The sequence below is a fragment of the Poecile atricapillus genome, chromosome 30 (assembly GCF_030490865.1).
Source record: "Poecile atricapillus isolate bPoeAtr1 chromosome 30, bPoeAtr1.hap1, whole genome shotgun sequence".
NCBI classification, from domain to species: Eukaryota; Metazoa; Chordata; class Aves; order Passeriformes; family Paridae; genus Poecile; species Poecile atricapillus.
In genome coordinates, this window is record NC_081278.1 from 4,143,237 (window position 1) to 4,164,646 (window position 21,410).

Genomic DNA, 21,410 nt, shown 5'->3' on the forward strand with positions numbered 1-21,410 from the left:
TGGGGCTGAGGTCAGAGCACCGTGCGAGCAGTGGGGCAGTCGGTTAAAAGAGCCTGAACCGCAGGATGTCTTAAAATGCATTCAAATATTGCATATGGAAAAAGAAAAAGACCTTGTGGGTTTGGGAAGACAAGGATGGATTTTGTTAACAGCACCAACGGAAGGAACAGTTGTTTTTGGAATGCTCCCACATGAAGGGACAGAAAAAGGTTTTAGTCTTGAGCTCAGGTTTGTCCGTCCAAGACAAATAATAACAATAACAATAGAAATAACAATAATATAACACAATAATATATATTTATATAAGTAACTAAAAATCAATAATGTGAAATAATGCTGAAAATACCAATTTGTGAGCTTTCGCTGCTCACTGTAACAGTAAATACCCTACAAAAAAGAAATGGCAAAGACCCAAATGTCAATGGTAAACTTTGTGAATTGTATACAAGGAATAAAAGAGGACGGGGTGAAATTGGCTGTTTTTATAGGGTTTGGTGATACTATGATGTGGAATGCTTTGTCTGTTCCTGTGAAAAACACAGGGATTAAGACTGCTGGGTTTTTCATGTACCAGACTATCTACAAGCTGCAGGATTTGTTGAACAGGTGAAGGAGTTGTTAAAAGAGCAGTTGATAAAATGAGGAGATGGGAACCTGTCCTGGTGAAGAACCCATCTCCCAGATGTGTTCCATGCCCTTAACAATGGGCCCACTGGGGAAATGGAAACCCCTGGGTGTGCAGGGCTGCACCCAATTTGCAAACACAACCATGGACAGTGAGACTTGGACTGCCTGGGAAATTGTTCTGGGTGTGATGGCCCCTGACAGGGCCACCCCAGAGGCTGCAGGGCTGGCCCTTCATGCACTGGAATTAGGAAAAAGCAGAAGCAAATGAAAGTTAACAACAGAAGAATAGGAATTCAGATTCTTCCAGGACGCTTTGGTTTGGTAACTGCTCACTGTAGCTTGGCCTTGCAAAGTGTTGATGTCATGGGAGGAGGAATTGATGCAAATTATCAAGGAGAAATTAAAGAAATTCTGTTAAAAATGGATGAAGAACATTGGATGATTCAACCCCATGACAGGTTATCACAAATATTGATATTGCAGTTTAAAAGCGATTGTGAAAGAAGGAGATCCACCTCCAGTCAGCACTGTTTGTGGAGATAAAAGGTTTGGACGCACCAGTCCTAATAATTGGTCCAGAGTGTGGGTCCAGAGGCCAAATGGCCCTCCAGAGGCAGCTGAAGGAACAGCTCTGGGGAAAGACAACACTCTTTGAATCCTGAAACCTGAGCATGGAGCATGGAAATATATCCCTGCAGCCAAGTGTTCTCTGCCAGAACAAGTCAATATTGTTTTACAGATGCTGCCAGGCCAAATCTCCCTGTTTGCCCCAACGACCCCTTTGGACAATGCTCTGATCCACGGGGCTCCATGTGAAGGCTGATGTGACACTGAGGGACTTCCACACCAATTCCAGCCAGGAGCCTGGGTGCCCGTCACGGACTGGGACCTGGCATGTCCAGCCGAAGGGGAGAGGATCCCAATTTCCAGCTCCTGGCTGGAATTGGTGTGGAAGTCCCTCAGTGTCACATCAGCCTTCACATGGAGCCCCGTGGATCAGAGCATTGTCCAAAGGGGTCGTTGGGGCAAACAGGGAGATTTGGCCTGGCAGCATCTGTAAAACAATATCCCATAACATCAGCTTGTTGTGTCAGAGAACACTTGGCTGCAGGGACATACTCCCATTGTTCCTGCCCAGGTTTCAGGATTCAAACAGTGTTGTCTTTCCCCAGAGCTGTTCCTTCAGCTGCCTCTGGAGGGTCATTTGGACTCTGGACCCACACTCTGGCTCCATTATTAGGTCTGCTGGGTCCAAACTCTTTATCTCCATGAACAGAGGTGATTGGAGGTGGATGTCCTTCTTTCACAATTGTTTTTAATACTGCAGTATTAATAATTGTACTACCCTGCCATGGTGTTGGAAAACCAAATCTTGTTCATTATTGTTTAACATAAAGACTTACTTCAATTTCTCTTTGATAATCTGCATCAATTCCTCCTCCCGTGACATCAACACTTTGCAAGGCCAAGCTCAAGTGAGCAGTTACCAAACCGAAGCGTCCTGGAGGAATCTGAATTCCTATTCTTGTATTGTTAACTTTCATTTGCTTCTGCTTTTTCCTAATTCATTCCAGTGCATGAAGGTCCAGCCCTGCAGCCTCTGGGGTGGCCCTGTCAGGGGCCATCACACCCAGAACAATTTCCCAGGCAGTCCAAGTCTCACTGTCCATGGTTGTGTTTGCAAATTGGGTGCAGCCCTGCACACCCAGGGGTTTCCATTTCCCCAGTGGGCCCATTGTTAAGGGCATGGAACACATCTGGGAGATGGGTTCTTCACCAGGACAGGTTCCCATCTCCTCATTTCATGAACTTCTCTTTTAACAACTCCTTCACCTGTTCAACCAATCCTGCAGCTTGTAGATAGTCTGGTACATGAAAAACCCAGCAGTCTTAATCCCTGTGTTTTTCACAGGAACAGACAAAGCATTCCACATCATAGTATCACCAAACCCTATAAAAACAGCCAATTTCACTCCTTCCTCCTTTATTCTTTGTATAAAATTTTCAGTTTACCACTGACATTTGGGTCTTTGCCAGTTCTTTTTTGTAGGGTATTTAGTGTTACAGTGAGCAGCCAAAGCTCACAAATCAGTACTGTCAACATTATTTCACATTATCTATTTATTATTATGTATATAAATATATATCATTGTGTTATATTATTATCATTATCATTATCATCATTATCATCATTATTATAATTATTATCATCATTGTTCTTGTTGTTGTTGTTTCATTTGCACAAACAAATCTCAGCTCAAGGCTATAACCTTCTTCTGTCACTCCACATGGGAGTGTTCCAAAAACAATTGTTCCTTCTGTTGGTGCTTTTTCCTATGTGCTGTTAACAAAATCCATCCTTGTCTTCCCAAACCCACAAGTTCTTTTCCTTTTTCCACATGCAATTTTTGGATTCATTTTAAGGCTGATTTACTAAAATATGGATATGATCTGGTATCAATATCCAACTGAGACAGACAAAGACTCTTTAACTGTTTTAGGGTTAAAAAGTGTATGTTTATTCACAGCGATGGGCTGATGTGTCAGGTCACCCCTTAATACACACGGCCCCGAGCACAGGTGAATACAGGCTTTTTATTGACAGAAGTATTGAATACAAATACATATTCATGACCCAGTTCCCACCAACTTTTCACTTCCTGTGCTACTTCGGAAAAAAAGCAATTAAGCATGGGTAGTTTGATCCTTGAAATGGATCGGTGGACTTTTTATGAGGAGGGGTCATAGAAAGGAGGAAGGGATATGGCTCTTCCTCGTTCTGACCTTTCTACCTTTTCAATGCAAAGTGACAAATGGACCCTTGGCTGGGCTCCTTGTTTCATATCTTCAAGGAGTTTCTGATTTGCAACTGGCTTATGTTCTTGAAGTTCTTTACCAGATACTTTATTTCTCATTATAAGCCCAACTGAACAAGCATAAAGTTGACAATTAGTTATTAGCAATGCTTAACCTCTATTTTAGCAAGGCCTCTCTATCTACCTTTAATTTTAGCAAGGACCATCTGTTGATTTTAATTAGAGTTAGCAAGGCTTGTTTTTAATTAAGGCCTCAGCTTCTCTATAATCTTAAATTCTTCAAAGTTTGTGTCTCACCATGCCCATCTGCTTTTTGTGTGTTTTGTTGTAAAAAGGCAGAATTGGCAGGATTCAGTTCTGAGGCCGATTCTGCAGCTGCTGCCTTGTGGGGCTGGTGCTGTCCCTATGCAGGCCCAGGTATTTCTCCTGCAGCTTCCTCTGTGGGGGCTATAGGAAAACTTAAGGGGAAAGTATTTTATTATCTTTCCTTGGTTAATTTGTTAGTCACCTCCCTCCGCCTAAGATGGACTTGATGTGAAAAATTGGGACAGGGAGCGATTGGTTACTAAAACAAAAAATGTGATTGGCTTTAGGCAGTGGCATTGGGGGCAGCTCCCTCCCAGCTTCAGCGCAGGGACCCCTCCAGCCCCGGGCCTTGGGGCACTGTCAGCACCCGCTGCTCCAGCCACGGCTTCTGCTGGCACTGACAGCAACAACCAAACTGGGGCTGGTCCCGAGGGAGCAGCACCAGTGCCTGGATCTGATCCCTCAGCCTGGGGCAGCCCCCTGGGGGAACAGAGGGCACAGCAAGAGGGACAAAACCAGTCAGGGTCAGAGATTAGAAAAAGCCAGACCTGGGAGCAGGAACAGCTGCTTCATTGGACTCTTGGAGAAAGCTCTTTGCTGGGTCAAAGCACTGAAAGGTGTGAAAGGCAGAGAGGAGGCCACACCAAACAATGCTCCTGTTTTCACACCCTCCTGTAATAAATGGAAATGATTTGTGCTAACTAAATTGTAACTACTTGGAAAGTTATTATTAGAAGCAATCAAGGGAATTGGTGTTACAAGGCAGATGGACCCCTCTACAGATGTTACATGTTAAAATTAAGGTACAGAATGTAGTTTTGAGATAATAAATGTCCTAAAACAAAATCGACCATGAGATGGATAAACAAACGACTTTAGGCATAAGGCCTGAAAATTATAAAATATAAGACTTACATAACACAACGCTTAGGACGCACGTGCAACCTGTGAGGTTATCCAGAGGACAACAAGGATGAGTGTAAGCCTTCATCCAAAAGACCACCGAAAAAAGACTGAAGACCCCCTAGCAACAAGTGAAGCATGCTCCATGAAGAAGAGTGATGTAAAGTTAAAGAATCATAAATTGGAGGAGACTTACTGGAAACATGAATGAATATTTATAAGCATAGACTATATAAGATTACTTTGAATTGCTTTGTTTTGTACATGAGGCTGGGTGTGAAGCCCTCCCCGTACCCCAGTCAGTCTTGCTTATGCTTTAATCATACTTAATTACAGGCAAGCTACATTCATATATACGTATATATATATTTTCATATATATATATATGTATATATGTATATATGTATATGAATATATTCACTAAATTGTAATCTTTCACTAAATTGTGTTCCTTCTATATCAAATTGCTATTCTATCCATTAAATTGTATTATTTTATTGAATTGTATTTTTGTATTCAACTCACTAAATTTTATCATTTTTTTCCAGGTTATTAAACTGCTGTTAACTCAATAGTCCTATCCTAGTTGTCCAAATTTCAATTTCATTTATAACACTGCCCTTGTGTGAGTTACAGCCTCAGTGAGAGGGCGGAGGAGATGATCCCACCCATGACTGCGGCTGGGTCCAGACATTCATGGAGATAAAGCTGAGCCAGAGGTTCAGCATCTCTCCCAAAATCACGGAATCACAGAATGCCTTGGCTTGGAAGTGACCTTAAAGTTCATCTCATTCCACCCTCTGCCATGGGCAGGGACACCTTCCACTATCTCAGGCTGCTCCAAGCCCTGTCCAGCCTGGCCTTGGACACTTCCAGGGATCCAGGGGCAGCCACAAATTCTCTGGGCAAGCTCTGATCTCTGCCCAGGTGAGCAGGGACAGGACCCAAGGGAACAGCTGGAGCTGGGCCGGGGCAGGGCTGGGCTGGAGATCAGCAAAAGCTTCTTCCCCCACAGGGGGCTGGGGCACTGCCCAGGCTCCCCAGGGAATGGGCACGGCCCCGAGGCTGCCGCAGCTCCAGGAGCCTTTGGACAGCGCTGCCAGGGATGCACAGGCTGCGATTTTTGGGGTGCCTATGCAGGGCTGGGGCTGGACTCCATGATCCCAATGGGTCCCTCCCAGCTCAGCCCCTTGTGCAATTCTCACCCTTTGGCTCAGCCTTTGTGTCCCCTCGAGGCGCTGTCAGAGCTGATGCGGTGGGGCAGGAGTGGGGCAGCCCCAGTGTTCCCCTGGCAGTGACACCACAGCCGGGGCAGCCCCAGTGTTCCCCTGGCAGTGACACCACAGCTGTGGCAGCCCCAGTGTTCCCCTGGCAGTGACACCACAGCTGTGGCAGCCCCAGTGTTCCCCTGGCAGTGACACCACAGCTGTGGCAGCCCCAGTGTTCCCCTGGCAGTGACACCAGAGCTGTGGCAGCCCCAGTGTTCCCCTGGCAGTGACACCAGGGCTGTGGCAGCCCCAGTGTTCCCCTGGCAGTGACACCAGAGCTGTGGCAGCCCCAGTGTTCCCCTGGCAGTGACACCAGAGCTGTGGCAGCCCCAGCGTTCCCCTGGCAGTGACACCACAGCCGGGGCAGCCCCAGCGTTCTCTCCCTGGAGATGCTCCAAGGGAAGCGTCCAGAGCCGCGTCCAGTCAGCGGAACTGAGCGGCCACTGAGCACCCCCGGCCTGGGCTGCTGTGGATTCCTCTGCAGACAGCTCAGGGAAGGTCCCCTTGGCCACCTGCACAGTGCCACAGACAAGTGTCACACACAGTTACAGAGCTCTGCCCAGAGCTGCCAGCAGGAATCAATTAAAAAAAAAATTAAAAAATTAAAACCACAAAAAAAACAAGAAAAAGAGGACTCCTCCCAGCAGATCCTTTCCATCCTTCAGTTTTCACATCTGCATGTGCACAAGACCTGGGGCTGCAAAAAATGAGGCTTCATTGGCACATTTGCAGGAAAAGCAAGTTTAGGACAGGTTATCAGCAGAACTGTTCTCAGCTGGGTGAAAAAGGCCCCTTTGGCAGCTGCAGGGCCATTGAAAATGCACACCCTCAGGCCATGGGGGAGAAAAGGGCTCTGAATTCCCCTCCCCTCACACACAAACCCTGCTCCCAAGCTGCTCCCCACACAGGATTCTACTGGAAGACTGTGGAAAGCTGAGAGTTGACTCTGGCTTCTCCATGTTCCATGTCCTAAAGCTGCCTGGGAGAAGAAATTTAGGGTCAACTCCACTGGCACAATCCCTCCTGGCCCAGGGCACAGCGCCAAGAAGGTCTTTGCTCCTCCCTCGGCCCTCCCTGAGGAGGATGGCAGGGCTTGCAGTTTTATGGCATTTGTCCTTGCTGCCCCTCATGTCCCACTACCCCACAAAGAGCCCCGAGCCACCCGTGAGGGACAGGCCCTGCTGTGCCAGGCCTGGGCTCAGGGCTTGGCCTTTCTGCTTCCTCCAACCCAGCCAGGGCTTGCTGAGCATTGCAGTTCCCTGTGCTGTGCCCCAAGTTCGCTCGGCCCCTGCTGGAAAGGGACTTGAGGTACCTCGATCCCCTCGGGCAGTGCATGGGAGAAAACAACAAACTTCCCAGGAGGGGGGAAACAAACTTTTACTTGCAAAATTTAGAGAATGAAGTACTTGGGAAATCATAAAGTGACATGGAATTACAGTAAAGCACTTCACAGAGCACTGACTAAGCAAACTCTAACCTGTCCAACTTCGAGTTATACAGATTTGGAGAAAAGGAATTCAAGAGAAGAGAGAGGGACAGAGATCCACAGTCAGCCTTGGATCCAGTGCCATCTCAGCTGCTGTGAGCTCCAGGGCTGTGACACATGTCAGTGTCTGTAAGAGACGCTTTCGGGGTGTGGACGTTCTGGGACACAGCAGAGACCTCTATAATCAAGTTAAATGTTAGTAGTTTATTTCAGGGCGTGGGAGAGAGAGAGAACCTGCTAGGAACCAGCAGACGAAGCTCAAAGCATGCTCAGAGGGAACAATACAAAAGGGAGTAAAATATGAATACATGAGTTCTAGATTTAAGATAGCTAAGAAAGAGAGTAACAGAACAGAAGTGAGAGAGCTGGGAAAAGAGCATAAAGAAGTAAAAAGAGCAGGAAAAAGAGTGTAGAAAAAGTGAGGCAAGAGAGACAAGAGAGCGTAGCAAGAGTGACCAAGAGCAAGCAAGAAGAGTCTTATAAACGAGGCTCGAGACTTTTTGGTGTAATTAAAGCCTGGCCTGTTTATTAATACTGAGCTGCAGCCGAAGGCAGACACAGGCTAGCCCCGTGTACTACACGCTACAGACCGGGACAGCAACAATGTATCAAACAAGAACTCACCAACAGTACAGAAAAAAACCCCACAAGATAAGAAAGAAAACGCCCCCGCTAATGTGTAACACCCTGTTTTATACCCTCCCTCAGGCTTGGATTGGTCCGTTTTGGATCCGTCTTAGGATTGGCTGCTTTCTTGGGCTCTGGTTGGTCCATAGCTACGTTCATCCTGGTCCAATCATTTTCCCAGGGCGTCGAATGATTGGTGGATATTTCTTCCAATCCTTTCTCACTCTGTTGATGACATCATGTTCTTGAATGTTCCACTCCATGTCCCCATAAGCCCTCTTATATCTCTTACCAATCCCCATTTTATCTGCCCAACCCCCAATCCAATACCAACCCCGAACATCTAAAACTACACTCAACAATTATCTTAACACTCCTACAACATAATTAAACATATCAATTAACTCTCTAACAACTTTAATTAATCTCCCAAGTTCAAAAAAAAATCCCTTATAACAAGCACATAGCAAGAAAGCAAGCTCTCCTTTACAATTGCTTATATAACCTATACATTGAATATTTTATTCCTTCACTAACCAATCTTTCTAAGTATACTAATACAGTAACATTTGTGTGTGACCTATAGAAATCGCTGCTTTTGCATATTTTTAGTTATCTCAGGGTCCTTCAGACCTTTCCTTATAAGGCTGGGAAGAGGGGTCTTAGCTTAGTTTTATTGGGGGAAAGAATGTGTTCTGGCATACCAGACCGGCTTCTTTGAATTATTCAAACTGTTCTTTCATTTGTATTTCTTCCTGAGCCTTTCTGGATAAGGAGTCATATTTATAATTTCTTTCTAATTCTACCTTCCCAACAAGTGTCACACCCGTGTCACAGCCTCACCTGCTGTGGTTCCTCTCCCAGGTGGGGTTTTTGGGGTGCCAGGGGCTTGGCAGCCACTTTGGGGCTGGAGCAGAGGCTGCAGTGCCAGGGCTGTGGCAGTGACTGCACCACCCATGCAGAACTTGTTCTGCCCCCCAAACACACCCTGGAGAAATCTGAGGCCATTCATCATTTCTCTGCTCTCCAGCACCAAGGCAACGCACTCTGGCTGCAGCTCTGAGCTCATGCCCATGGCAACTACCCCTGACAATGGGGCTCCATAGAGCTGCTCTCAGGAACCCCCCAAGAGCTGGGAAGTGCCCCAAAACTGCCTCAGAAATGTGGGATACCCCAAAATCTCTTCAGGAATGTGGAATATCCAAAAACTCACTCAGTAACGGACACGCCCTCCCTTCAACATTCCCAAACTTTGGCTGTCTCATTGCAGGCCCCACCCCACATCCCCAATCCCAACCCCAACCCATCCCATCCCTGCTGGACATCAAGACCCACTTCCCAAGCCTGATTTCCCCCACTTCACACCTCCCAAACTCCATCACACCTATCCTGCCCCACCCAATGCCCATGTCACACCCCTGATCTGCATCCCACTTCACCCAATCCCCTTCCAACCCCATTCCACCTGATGCCTTCAGAAGGCTGACCTAGAACAGAGGATAGACAGAGCTAAGAATAAAGTTTATTAAAAGGCCTTAAAGGATACACCTTGGGCAGTACAAGAGCCTGCCCAGGGCTACACCCAAAATGGACCAAAAATGGTCAAAAAAAACCCAACAAACCAACTCATCATGAGGCCTCACATTTTTAGAAGTTTAGGTCTATCTGGATATTGGGGTTCATGGTCCAATTATAGCTTCAGATGATGAAGTCCTGTCCTTCTTGTTTTCTCTCTTCAGTCCACCCTTGTTTATGCTTTTGAGCCTGAAACGTGTAATGATTGTCCTTGGTATCAAGCTAGAAAAGGAATTGTTTTGTCTACCTACTCTGTGAAGAGAGCTCAGTAACAAAACAGGAAGTTCAAAAATACAAACCTGGACAGTGCAAAATATGAAAAATATGGAAGCTAAAACTTAAGGCATCACACCCTGAGGGGTTGTGGAATCCAATAGTTTTCAGAGGCACTGTGCAGTTTTCAGTGGCATTGAGTAGTTTTGAGGTGACAGATAAAACTCTTGTTGCTTTGAGTGCCAAAAAATGGAGAAAACTCCACCAAATAGCTCCACAACCCCCAAGTATTTCCCTGAATACCAGATTACCTTGAAGCACTAGTAAAATGTGAGGCTCTAGATGCCTTTGATGAATTTGTAGACTTTTACCCCAATTTTGTGTGTTTTAAAGGGATGAAGATGAATCAAAAGATAATCGGAACAAAACAAAAGGACCACCAGCCCAGTGTCTTCCCAACACAGATCACTGGGAACGTGGGTCATCAGGGTTCTGCCCAACGTGGGTCCTCTGATGGGGGATGGAGTTGGGACAGCACACAAAGCTCTTCCTGCACTTGGAGCACTCACAGGGCTTCCCTTACTGGTGCCTCTGTTGGTGTCTGGTCAAGTGAGAGCTCTGGGTGAAGCTCTTCCCACACTGGGGACACTCGTAGGGCCTCTCCCCAGTGTGGATCCGCCGGTGCCTGACAAGGGTGGAGTTGTGCTTGAAGCCCTCCCCACAGTCAGGGAAGCAGAAGGGCCTCTCATCTGTGTGAATCCGCTGGTGAATGAGGAGATGAGAGATGAGAGGAGATGAGAGGAAACCTCTTCCCACACTCAGAACACTCGTAGGACCTCTCCCTAGTGTGGATGTGCTGGTGACGGATGAGTTCGGAGTTGCAGCTGAAGCCCTTCCCACATTTGCCACACTCGTAGGGCAATTCCCCAGTGTGGATCATCTGGTGGCGGATCAGTTTGCTGCTCCAGCTGAAGCTCTTCCCACACTACAAGCATTTGTAGCGCTTCTCCCCATCCTGAAGCTGCTCATGGACCACCAGCTCAGAGCCCCGGCTGGATCTCCAGCTGCCTTCCGGACACAGGATGGGTCTTTCCTCCTCAGAGCACCCTGGTCTGGGTTTGGATCCCCTCTTCCTGTGGGATCTCTGAAGCTTTTCCTCCCCGTGGGATTCCTGGAATGTGGAGCTGCTGAAGACAGCCTCTTCCATGAGGTTTTGCTGTGAGGATTTGTCCTCCCTGGTCTCCATCCTAAGTTCCTTGTCTGGGAGAGGAAGGATAAGGAGAGGATGGGATTTGCCTCTGTGCCAGAGGGAAGGGGAAGGAGATCCCTCCAGTGTGTCCCTGGCAGAATGGTATCAGCAGCGGGGTTGTCCTGCAGCCGGGGGCCATGCTGGGCTGGGAGATGGAGCAGGAGAGAGGGGGAAAGGGGCACTGACTTCCTCCTCACCTGCCTGGGTGTCCTGGGGCATCTTCCTCTTCCTCACAGCGTCCTTCTCCATCCAGACAAGGTTTGGGATTGGGAAATCCTGGTTTGGGAGAAAACAAGGAATGAGCACAATGAGTTTGAATGTCTCTTGGCCCAAGTCCCTCTCTAGAAGCCACTGGATATCTGAGGTGTCTTGGTTTGAAAGGAAAGGTGTTTTCTAAGGAAGGCAGAAACCTCCACTGAAATTGATAAAAATGTAAGCAACAACCCCCTCTGAATTATTATAATCTTGATATCAAAGTGCTCTCAGATATTGCTATAGGAATACAAATATTTCTTTACTAAAGAAAGAAAAATGAAAATGCAGCAGGACAAAAAAAACAACAAAAAAACAACTCACTGAGAGAATCAGAATACAACCTGACACCCTGTTGGTCAGGGTGTTGGAGGCAGTCTGATTAAATGGTGGCTGCAGTCCGCATGGAGTGACAGATGTGGTTCTGTTGAAGCAATGATCCCATAGAAGGCTGTAGCTTACCTCTGAAGTTCCGGTGCTGTAGATGCGTCTTCTCTCTCCTCTGGGATACAAGTGGAGAAAGACTGCCTGTGGTGTTCTGATGCTCAGATTATATCCAGTAGGAATGTTTGGCTCCTCACCCTGGGTGGAGCATCTCACGATGGAATGATGTCATTTTATCAGTCATGCTGTGAGACTCAATGGCCCATTACCAGAAGCTATCCCCCTGGAGGGAGGATGGGTGGTGGGAGAGATAAAGAACACTGCCCCACCCAGTTTTAACAGCTGGCTCATTAACAGAAGACATCCCCCCCATTATGAGGGATGGGTAATGAAAGAGATAATGAAAACTGCCCCCCCTGGTTTTAACAGATGGTGATAGAATGCATACTTCTGGTTACATCTTGCATTGCAACCTAAGACATGAGATCCATAAAAACCTCCCAAACACCAAGATTCAGCCCTGAAAATGCCTTCCAGGAGTTCCCCATCTCTGGTCTCCCTCCTTTGGTGTTCAGGGTTTCCTCCCTGTCCCAGCTGCTGAGGGTCACGCTTTTACTGGGGGTCCCCTGTCTACTCGGTCCCTGACCTCTTCAGGCTGCTGGGAGTGCCAGGAATTTGAAATGTTCCCCCTATTTCTATCTTCTCACTTATGGATGGTGGTACCCCCCAGCATCCCCCCAAGGGGCATTTTCCACTCAGCTCTGGAGTTCTTCATTCTCCAAACATCCTCCCCAAAAAACCCAACCCCTGAGGGACCCCTCAGGATATCTGGGCCGAGCTCCCCCTCCCCAGGCACCTGCCGGATTGGGGGGTGGGGGATGATGATCCCACAAGTAGGGGGCTATGAATTCAGAGAGTGCTCAACCTCGTGGTTCCTTCTATTTTTCCTGATCCACTTTTGTCCCTCCTTCAGGCTGAAGAAGCTGCTCAAGGAGTCAGAAGCAAAACTCCAAGACCCTTGGAGCTTCAATCGGCCCCACTGAGGGCAGGGACTGACAAAGGCTCCCCAGGCACTGGTGAGAGCAGATTCTGGAGGCCAGGATTGCCGGGAGCCAAAGGCTCTGAGCAGGGAACTGCAATGCTGAGCAAGCCCTGGCTGGGTTGGAGGAAGCAGAAAGGCCAAGCCCTGAGCCCAGGCCTGGTACAGCAGGGTCTGTCCCTCACGGGTGGCTCAGGGCTCTTTGTGGGGCAGTGGGACATGAGGGCAGCAAGGACAAATGCCATAAACCTGTGTGACACTCCAGATCCTTATGGTACCAAGGGGCCAGTGGGACACTGTGGGAAGTTGTGGAACCAAGGGGATCATTTTGGCACTCTTGGGCCCATAGAACCAAGGGACCAGTGGGACACTCTGGAGCCTTATGGAAACAAGAGGCCACTGTGAGTCTGCAGGGCTGTAACACCCCAGAACACTTCAATGCTGGTGGTAACCAAAGGTTCCTGTGCTTGAGTTTAGTGCACAGGAGGAACACCAACCAGATATTCTCAGAATGGACAGATGCAAAGAATATTCTTGGTAGGAAGGGACCCACAAGGACCATCAAGTCCAACTCTTAAGTGAATAGCCCCACAAAGATTGAACCCACAACCTCGGTGATGCTGGCACCATTCTCTGACCAACTGAGCAAAAAGATCAAAATGATACAGAATTTAACTGGCAGAATATAGACAATCATGGAACTATGGCAAAGGGTTTAATACAACATCCAACTGAACATACAACTCTTACCATAGCATTAAGTTTACCAACTTAGCTCATTTAACCTAAAAAGTGTTAACCCTTAAGATTTTGGGTAACATTAAGATATCCAAAAATGTTCCAGGTATGTAGGATAAGAAGGAGAAGAAAAAGAGACCAGAAAGACAGAAGATCTACAGAAAAGCATTTCCAGGATGATCCCAGTCACTCCCAGTACAATCGCAGTCACTCTCAGGTATGAGCTGTTGCACCCAGTCACTCGCAGTATGGTTCCAGTCACTCCCAGATCCTCCCAGCATGATTCCAGTCATGGCCAGAGTGACTCCCTGTCACTCTCAGGATGGGCCCAGTTGCTCCCAGTCACCTCCAGAATGCTTCCAGTCACAGCCAGCACCTTTCCATTCCATTTGCTCCCAGTAGGATCCCAGTTAGTTCCACTAGGATCCCAGTATGACCCCAGCATGGGCACAGCTGCTCCCATGATTATCCAGTGTGGTTCCAGTACTCCCATTTACCTGCACTGTGGTTTCAGTCTCTCCCTGTCTATCCCAGTAACTCTCAGTCACTCCTCAGGTGCTTCCAGCCTGATCCCAGTTGCTCCCAGCCACTCCCAGTCATCCTGAGTGCAGTTACAGTTGCTGCCAGTATGGTCCCAATCTTGCCCAGCATGGCCCAGCTGCTCCCACTGTGTTCCTGGCAGGATGCCAGTTGCCCTCAGCATGGTTCCAGTTGCTCCCTGTTCCTCCCAGTGTGATCCCAGTTGCACCCAGTTGCCCCCAGTATAGTCTCTGTCCCTCCCCAAATGATCCCAGCCGCTCCCAGCATGGTCCCAGTCACACTCAGTTGCCCCCAGTGCAGACCCAGTCACTCCTACTTGCTCCCAGTTGTCTGCAGCACAGGGTCCCAGTTGTCCCCAGCACAGTTCCCATTGTTCCCAGTGTGTTCCCAGTGTCATGGGGTAGCTTTACCTTTAAGACAGCTTTGAGAGTTAAGGAAGTTGAAGCGGCTGGTGGCTGATGGGAGTTTTTCCTCCTGACCAATTATCAGTCATTTCCAAGAATTGACAGCAGTTCTGACCATTAAAAAGTGAATTCAACTTGTAAACACTCCCTTAAGATGTACAGTCAGAGATCTCTTGCCTTCTTTGGTTTCTGGCTTCTGAGAAGGTAACAAGGCTCTGTGGTAGCCTCCTCCACTCCCCTTCCCCTTTCTCTCTCGGCCGAAGAAGGCTGCAGAGGATGGGGGGGGGGGGGGCGGGGGGAGGAAAGGAAAGCAGAGCTGGCAGCCTGGTTTAGTTTTCAGTTTCTGCTGCTGGACTGAAACCTGACACCATGAACTCTTGCAGCTTTTCTAAAGCTTTTAATTCTTTTACTACCTGGATAAATGAACCGATTACTCCTTTTGCTCAGAAAAGACAGAGAACGAGAGAGACAATCAACATAAAGAAGACATCATAGAACCACCAAAAACAGTGAGGAAAAGAGTTACGTTTTAAATAAGGGAGAGAGAATAAGAAGATGCTTACAGCTGAAATATCTTTCTGTTAAAGCTATGGAGATGGACAACAGTAGTTTAAAAAGACTCCTTTAATTCATGACTAGAGTATGGGAGGAATAGAGTGTTCAAAGTGTGGTCTTTTGAGAAAAAGAGAGAGTGGTTGTGATACTGTGGGTTGCTGGAAATGGGTAGAGTGAAGATTTTGGAGCCTTGGGGGGGCAAAGGGAAAGCTGTTTTCCAAGAAGGCTCACAGAGACAGATGAAGAGGACTTCTGCCTTTGAATAACTCATCCTTAAAATGGCATCTCTAGACTCATTGACCCATGCACACCTCGAAGTGATGTGAAGTGGGAGGAGTGAACTCTGATAATAGATTTCCGAGCAGCTGGCATTAGAGAAATAGAAAACTATAACAAAAATAGTTTTCTTGTGAGAAACTCCATAAATTGGCAGAAAGAGACTTCTGTTTCTCTACAAAGACTGATGAAAAGACTCTAGCAAGAACTGAGACTGTTTTTGACCACCAAAGTTCTAAAGTTGTTTTTTGTCTCTATGTTATCATGTGTACAAACAAATAGTCAAGTAGTGAGAGATAAAGGGGTTTTCTGGAAGTTTATTCTGGTGTTCTTATTCTTGTGGTTTGTTAATAAACTGTCTTTATTCCTTTTAAGTTTTAAGCCTGTTTTGCTCTTGTTCTAATCCATATCTCACAGCAAAAAATAAGTAATTTTTTTAGTTATTGGTTTAAAACCACGACACCCAGTCATCCCCAGTATGGGCACAGACACCCCCAGTATATCCCAGTTGGCCTCAGCATGTCCATAGCCATTCCCAGACACTCCTAGTAATCCCAGTCAAGTGCTTCTTATCCCAGTATGATCTCAGGCCCAGTACATCCCAGCTGAGCATTCCCTGAATTCACAGCCTCCCATCCGTGGGATCTTCACCCCACCATCCCACAGGTGACTGGGAAAGGCAAGCTCGGCCCAGATATCCTGGGGGCTTCCTGGGTTGGGTTTTGGCGGGGGGGGGATGTTTGGAGAATGAAGAACTCCAAAGCTGAGTGGAAAAGGCCCCTTGGGGGGACATTGGGGGATCCCAGTGGCTGCTGCTGGCAGAGGCAGCCTGGAGGAGCACAGCTCTGTGATCCCCAGGACCCCAAAGTGGGGAGCCCAGAGAGGGGGAGAGCCGCGACTGGTGGGACACTCAACAGCCTGGAGAGGGGCAGGGGGGGGGAGTCTCCACGGACCCCCTGCACCCCCAAGAAGAGAATAAGGGGAGCAGGGACCCTGGGACCCCAAAAACTTCCAGCATCCCTAAGTGTTGAGATGGAAACAGGGGAAACTTTTTAGATTCCTGGCACTCCCAGCAGCCTGAAGAGGTCAGGGACCAAGTAGTCGGGGGACCCCCAGTACACACTTGACCCCAAGGAGCTGGGACAAGGAGGAAACCCTGAACACCAAAAGGGAGAAAACAGAGATGGGGGACACCTGGAAGGCATTTTCAGGGCTGAATTTTGGTGGTGTAAAATTTTTATGGACCCCATGTCTTGGGTTGCAATGCAAGATGTAACCAAAAGTATGCATTCTATCACCATCTGTTAAAACCTGGTGGGGCAGTTTTCATTATCTCTTTCATCACCCATCCCTCATAATGGGGGGGATGTCTTCTGTTAATGAGCCAGCTGTTAAAACTGGGTGGGGCAGTGTTCTTTATCTCTCCCACCACCCATCCTCCCTCCAGGGGGATAGCTTCTGGTAATGGGCCATTGAGTCTCACAGCATGACTGATAAAATGACATCATTCCATCGTGAGATGCTCCACCCAGGGTGAGGAGCCAAACATTCCTACTGGATATAATCTGAGCATCAGAACACCACAGGCAGTCTTTCTCCACTTGTATCCCAGAGGAGAGAGAAGACGCATCTACAGCACCGGAACTTCAGAGGTAAGCTACAGCCTTCTATGGGATCATTGCTTCAACAGAACCACATCTGTCACTCCATGCGGACTGCAGCCACCATTTAATCAGACTGCCTCCAACACCCTGACCAACAGGGTGTCAGGTTGTATTCTGATTCTCTTAGTGAGTTGTTTTTTTGTTGGTTTTTTTTTGTCCTGCTGCATTTTCATTTTTCTTTCTTTAGTAAAGAAATATTCGTATTCCTATATCTATATCTGAGAGCACTTTGATATCAAGATTATAATAATTCAGAGGGGGTTGTTGCTTACATTTTTATCAATTTCAGTGGAGGCTTCTGCCCTCCTTAGCAAACACCTTTCCTTTCAAACCAAGACACCTCAGATATCCAGTGGCTTCTAGAGAGGGACTTGGGCCAAGAGACATTCAAACTCATTGTGCTCATTCCTTGTTTTCTCCCAAACCAGGATTTCCCAATCCCAAACCTTGTCTGGATGGAGAAGGACGCTGTGAGGAAGAGGAAGATGCCCCGGGACACCCAGGCAGGTGAGGAGGAAGTCAGTGCCCCTTTCCCCCTCTCTCCTGCTCCATCTCCCAGCCCAGCATGGCCCCCGGCTGCAGGACAACCCTGCTGCTGATACCATCCTGCCGGGGACGCACTGGGGGGATCTCCTTCCCCTTCCCTCTGGCACAGAGGCAAATCCCATCCTCTCCTTATCCTTCCTCTCCCAGACAAGGAACTTAGGATGGAGACCAGGGAGGACAAATCCTCACAGCAAAACCTCATGGAAGAGGCTGTCTTCAGCAGCTCTACATTCCAGGAATCCCATGGGGAGGAAAAGCTTCAGAGATCCCACAGGAAGAGGGGATCCAAACCCAGACCAGGGTGCTCTGAGGAGGAAAGACCCACCCTGTGCCGGGAAGGCAGCCGGAGATCCAGCCGGGGCTCTGAGCTGGTGGTCCATGAGCAGCTTCAGGATGGGGAGAAGCGCTACAAGTGCTTGGAATGTGGGAAGAGCTTCAGCCGGAGCAGCAAACTGATCCGCCACCAGATGATCCACACTGGGGAATGGGCCTACGAGTGTGGGAAATGTGGGAAGGGCTTCAGCTGCAACTCCGAACTCATCCGTCACCAGCGCATCCACACTGGGGAGAGGTCCTACGAGTGTTCTGAGTGTGGGAAGAGGTTTCAGAGGAGCTCTCATCTCCTCGTGCACCAACGGATTCACACAGATGAGAGGCTCTTCTGCTGCCCTGACTGTGGGGAGGGCTTCAAGCACAACTCCACCCTCGTCAGGCACCGGCGGATCCACACTGGGGAGAGGCCCTACGAGTGTCCCCAGTGTGGGAAGAGCTTCAGAAACAGCTCCCACCTGACCATCCACCAGAGGACCCACACTGGGGAACAGCCCTATGAGTGTGCGGAATGTGGGATGACCTTCAGCCAGAGGTCCCAGCTGACCGTTCACCAGATGCTCCACACTGGGGAGAGGCCCTATGAGTGTCTCCAGTGTGGGAAGAGGTTTCACATCAGCTCCACTCTCCTCGTGCACCAGCGGATTCACACAGAGGAGAGGCCCTTCCGCTGCCCTGAGTGCGGGAAGGGCTTCAAGCAAAACTCTCACCTCATCACCCACCGGCGCAGCCACACCGGGGAGAAGCTCTACAAGTGCCCCCAGTGTGGGAAGAGCTTCACCCAGAGCTCTAACTTGACCAGACACCAACAGAGGCACCGGTAAGGGAAGCTCTGCGAGTGCCCCAAGTGCAGGAAGAGCTTTGTGTGCTGCCCCAACTCCATCCCCCATCAGAGGACCCACGTTGGGCAGAACCCTGATGACCCACGTTCCCAGTGATCTGTGTTGGGAAGACACTGGGCTGGTGGTCCTTTTGTTTTGTTCCGATTATCTTTTGATTCATCTTCATCCCTTTAAAACACACAAAATTGGGGTAAAAGTCTACAAATTCATCAAAGGCAGCTAGAGCCTCACACTTTACTAGTGCTTCAAGGTAATCTGGTATTCCGGGAAATACTTGGGGGTTGTGGAGCTATTTGGTGGAGTTTTCTCCATTTTTTGGCACTCAAAGCAACGAGAGTTTTATCTGTCACCTAAAAACCACTCAATGCCACTGAAAACTGCACAGTGCCACTGGAAACTATTGGATTCCACAACCCCTCATGGTGTGATGCCTTAAGTTTTAGCTTCCATATTTTTCATATTTTGCACTGTCTAGGTTTGTATTTTTGAACTTCCTGTTTTGTTACTGAGCTCTCTTCACAGAGTAGGTAGATAAAACATTTCCTTTTCTAGCTTGATACCAAGGACAATCATTACAAGTTTCAGGCTCAAAAGCATAAACAAGGGTGGACTGAAGAGAGAAAACAAGGACAGGACTTCATCATCTGAAGCTATAATTGGACCATGAACCCAAATATCCAGATGGACCTAAACTTCTAAAAATCTGAGACCTCGTGATGAGTTGGTTTGTTGGGGGTTTTTTTGACCATTTTTGGTCCATTTTGGGTGTAGCCCTGGGCAGGCTCTTGTACTGCCCAAGGTGTATCCTTTAAGGCCTTTTAATAAACTTTATTCTTAACTCTGTCTAGCCTCTGTTCTAGGTCAGCCTTCTGAAGGCATCAGGTGGAATGGGGTTGGAAGGGGATTGGGTGAAGTGGGATGCAGATCAGGGGTGTGACATGGGCATTGGGTGGGGCAGGATAGGTGTGATGGAGTTTGGGAGGTGTGAAGTGGGGGAAATCAGGCTTGGGAAGGGGGTCTTGATGTCCAGCAGGGATGGGATGGGTTGGGGTTGGGATTGGGGATGTGGGGTGCGGCCTGCAATGAGACAGCCAAAGTTTGGGAATAATGAAGGGAGGGCGTGTCCGTTACTGAGTGAGTTTTTGGATATTCCACATTCCTGAAGAGATTTTGGGGTATCCCACATTTCTGAGGCAGTTTTGGGGCATTTCCCAGCTCTTGGGGGGTTCCTGAGAGCAGCTCTATGGAGCCCCATTGTCAGGGGTAGTTGCCATGGGCATGAGCTCAGAGCTGCAGCCAGAGTGCGTTGCCTTGGTGCTGGAGAGCAGAGAAATGATGAATGGCCTCAGATTTCTCCAGGGTGTGTTTGGGGGGCAGAACAAGTTCTGCATGGGTGGTGCAGTCACTGCCCCAGCCCAGCCACTGCAGCCTCTGCTCCAGCCCCAAAGTGGCTGCCAAGCCCCTGGCACCCCAAAAACCCCACCTGGGAGAGGAACCACAGCAGGTGAGGCTGTGACACGGGTGTGACACTTGTTGGGAAGGTAGAATTAGAAAGAAATTATAAATATGACTCCTTAGCCAGAGAGGCTAAGGAAGAAATACAAATAAAAGAACAGTTTGAATAATTCAAAGAAGCCGGTCTGGTATGCCAGAACACATTCTTTCCCCCAATAAAACTAAGCTAAGACCCCTCTTCCCAGCCTTATAAGGAAAGGTCTGAAGGACCCTGAGATAACTAAAAATATGCAAAAGCAGCGATTTCTATAGGTCACACACAAATGTTACTGTATTAGCATACTTAGAATGATTGGTTAGTGAAGGAATAAAATATTCAATGTATAGGTTATATAAGCAATTGTAAAGGAGAGCTCGCTCTTTTGCTATGCTCTCTTGCTTGCTCTTGGTCTCTCTTGCTTCACTCTTGCTACGCTCTCTTGTCTCTCTTGCCTCACTTTTTCTACACTCTTTTTCCTGCTCTTTTTACTTCTCTTCTTTATGCTCTTTTCCCAGCTCTCTCACTTCTGTTCTGTTACTCTCTTTCTTAGCTATTTTAAGTCTTGAACTCATGTATTCATATTTTACTCCCTTTTGTATTGTTCCCTCTGAGCCTGCTTTGAGCTTTGTCTGCTGGTTCCTAGCAGGTTCTCTCTCTCCCCCATGCCCTGAAATAAACTACTAACATCTAATTCAATTATAGAGGTCTCTGCTGTGTCCCGGAATGTCCACACCCCAAAAGCGTCTCTTACAGACACTGACATGTGCCACAGCCCTGGAGCTCACAGCAGCTGAGATGGCACTGGATCCAAGGCCGACTGTGGATCTCTGTCCCTCTCTCTTCTCTTGAATTCCTTTCCTCCAAATCTGTATAACTCGAAGTTGGACGGGTTAGAGTTTGCTTAGTCAGTGCTCTGTGAAGTGCTTTACTGTAATTCCATGTCACTTTATGATTTCCCGAGTACTTCATTCTCTAAGTTTTGCAAGTAAAAGTTTGTTTCCCCCCTCCTGGGAAGTTTGTTGTTTTCTCCCATGCACTGCCCGAGGGGATCGAGGTACCTCAAGTCCCTTTCCAGCAGGGGCCGAGCGAACTTGGGGCACAGCACAGGGAACTGCAATGCTCAGCAAGCCCTGGCTGGGTTGGAGGAAGCAGAAAGGCCAAGCCCTGAGCCCAGGCCTGGCACAGCAGGGCCTGTCCCTCACGGGTGGCTCGGGGCTCTTTGTAGGGTAGTAGGACATGAGGGGCAGCAAGGACAAATGCCATAAAACTGCAAGC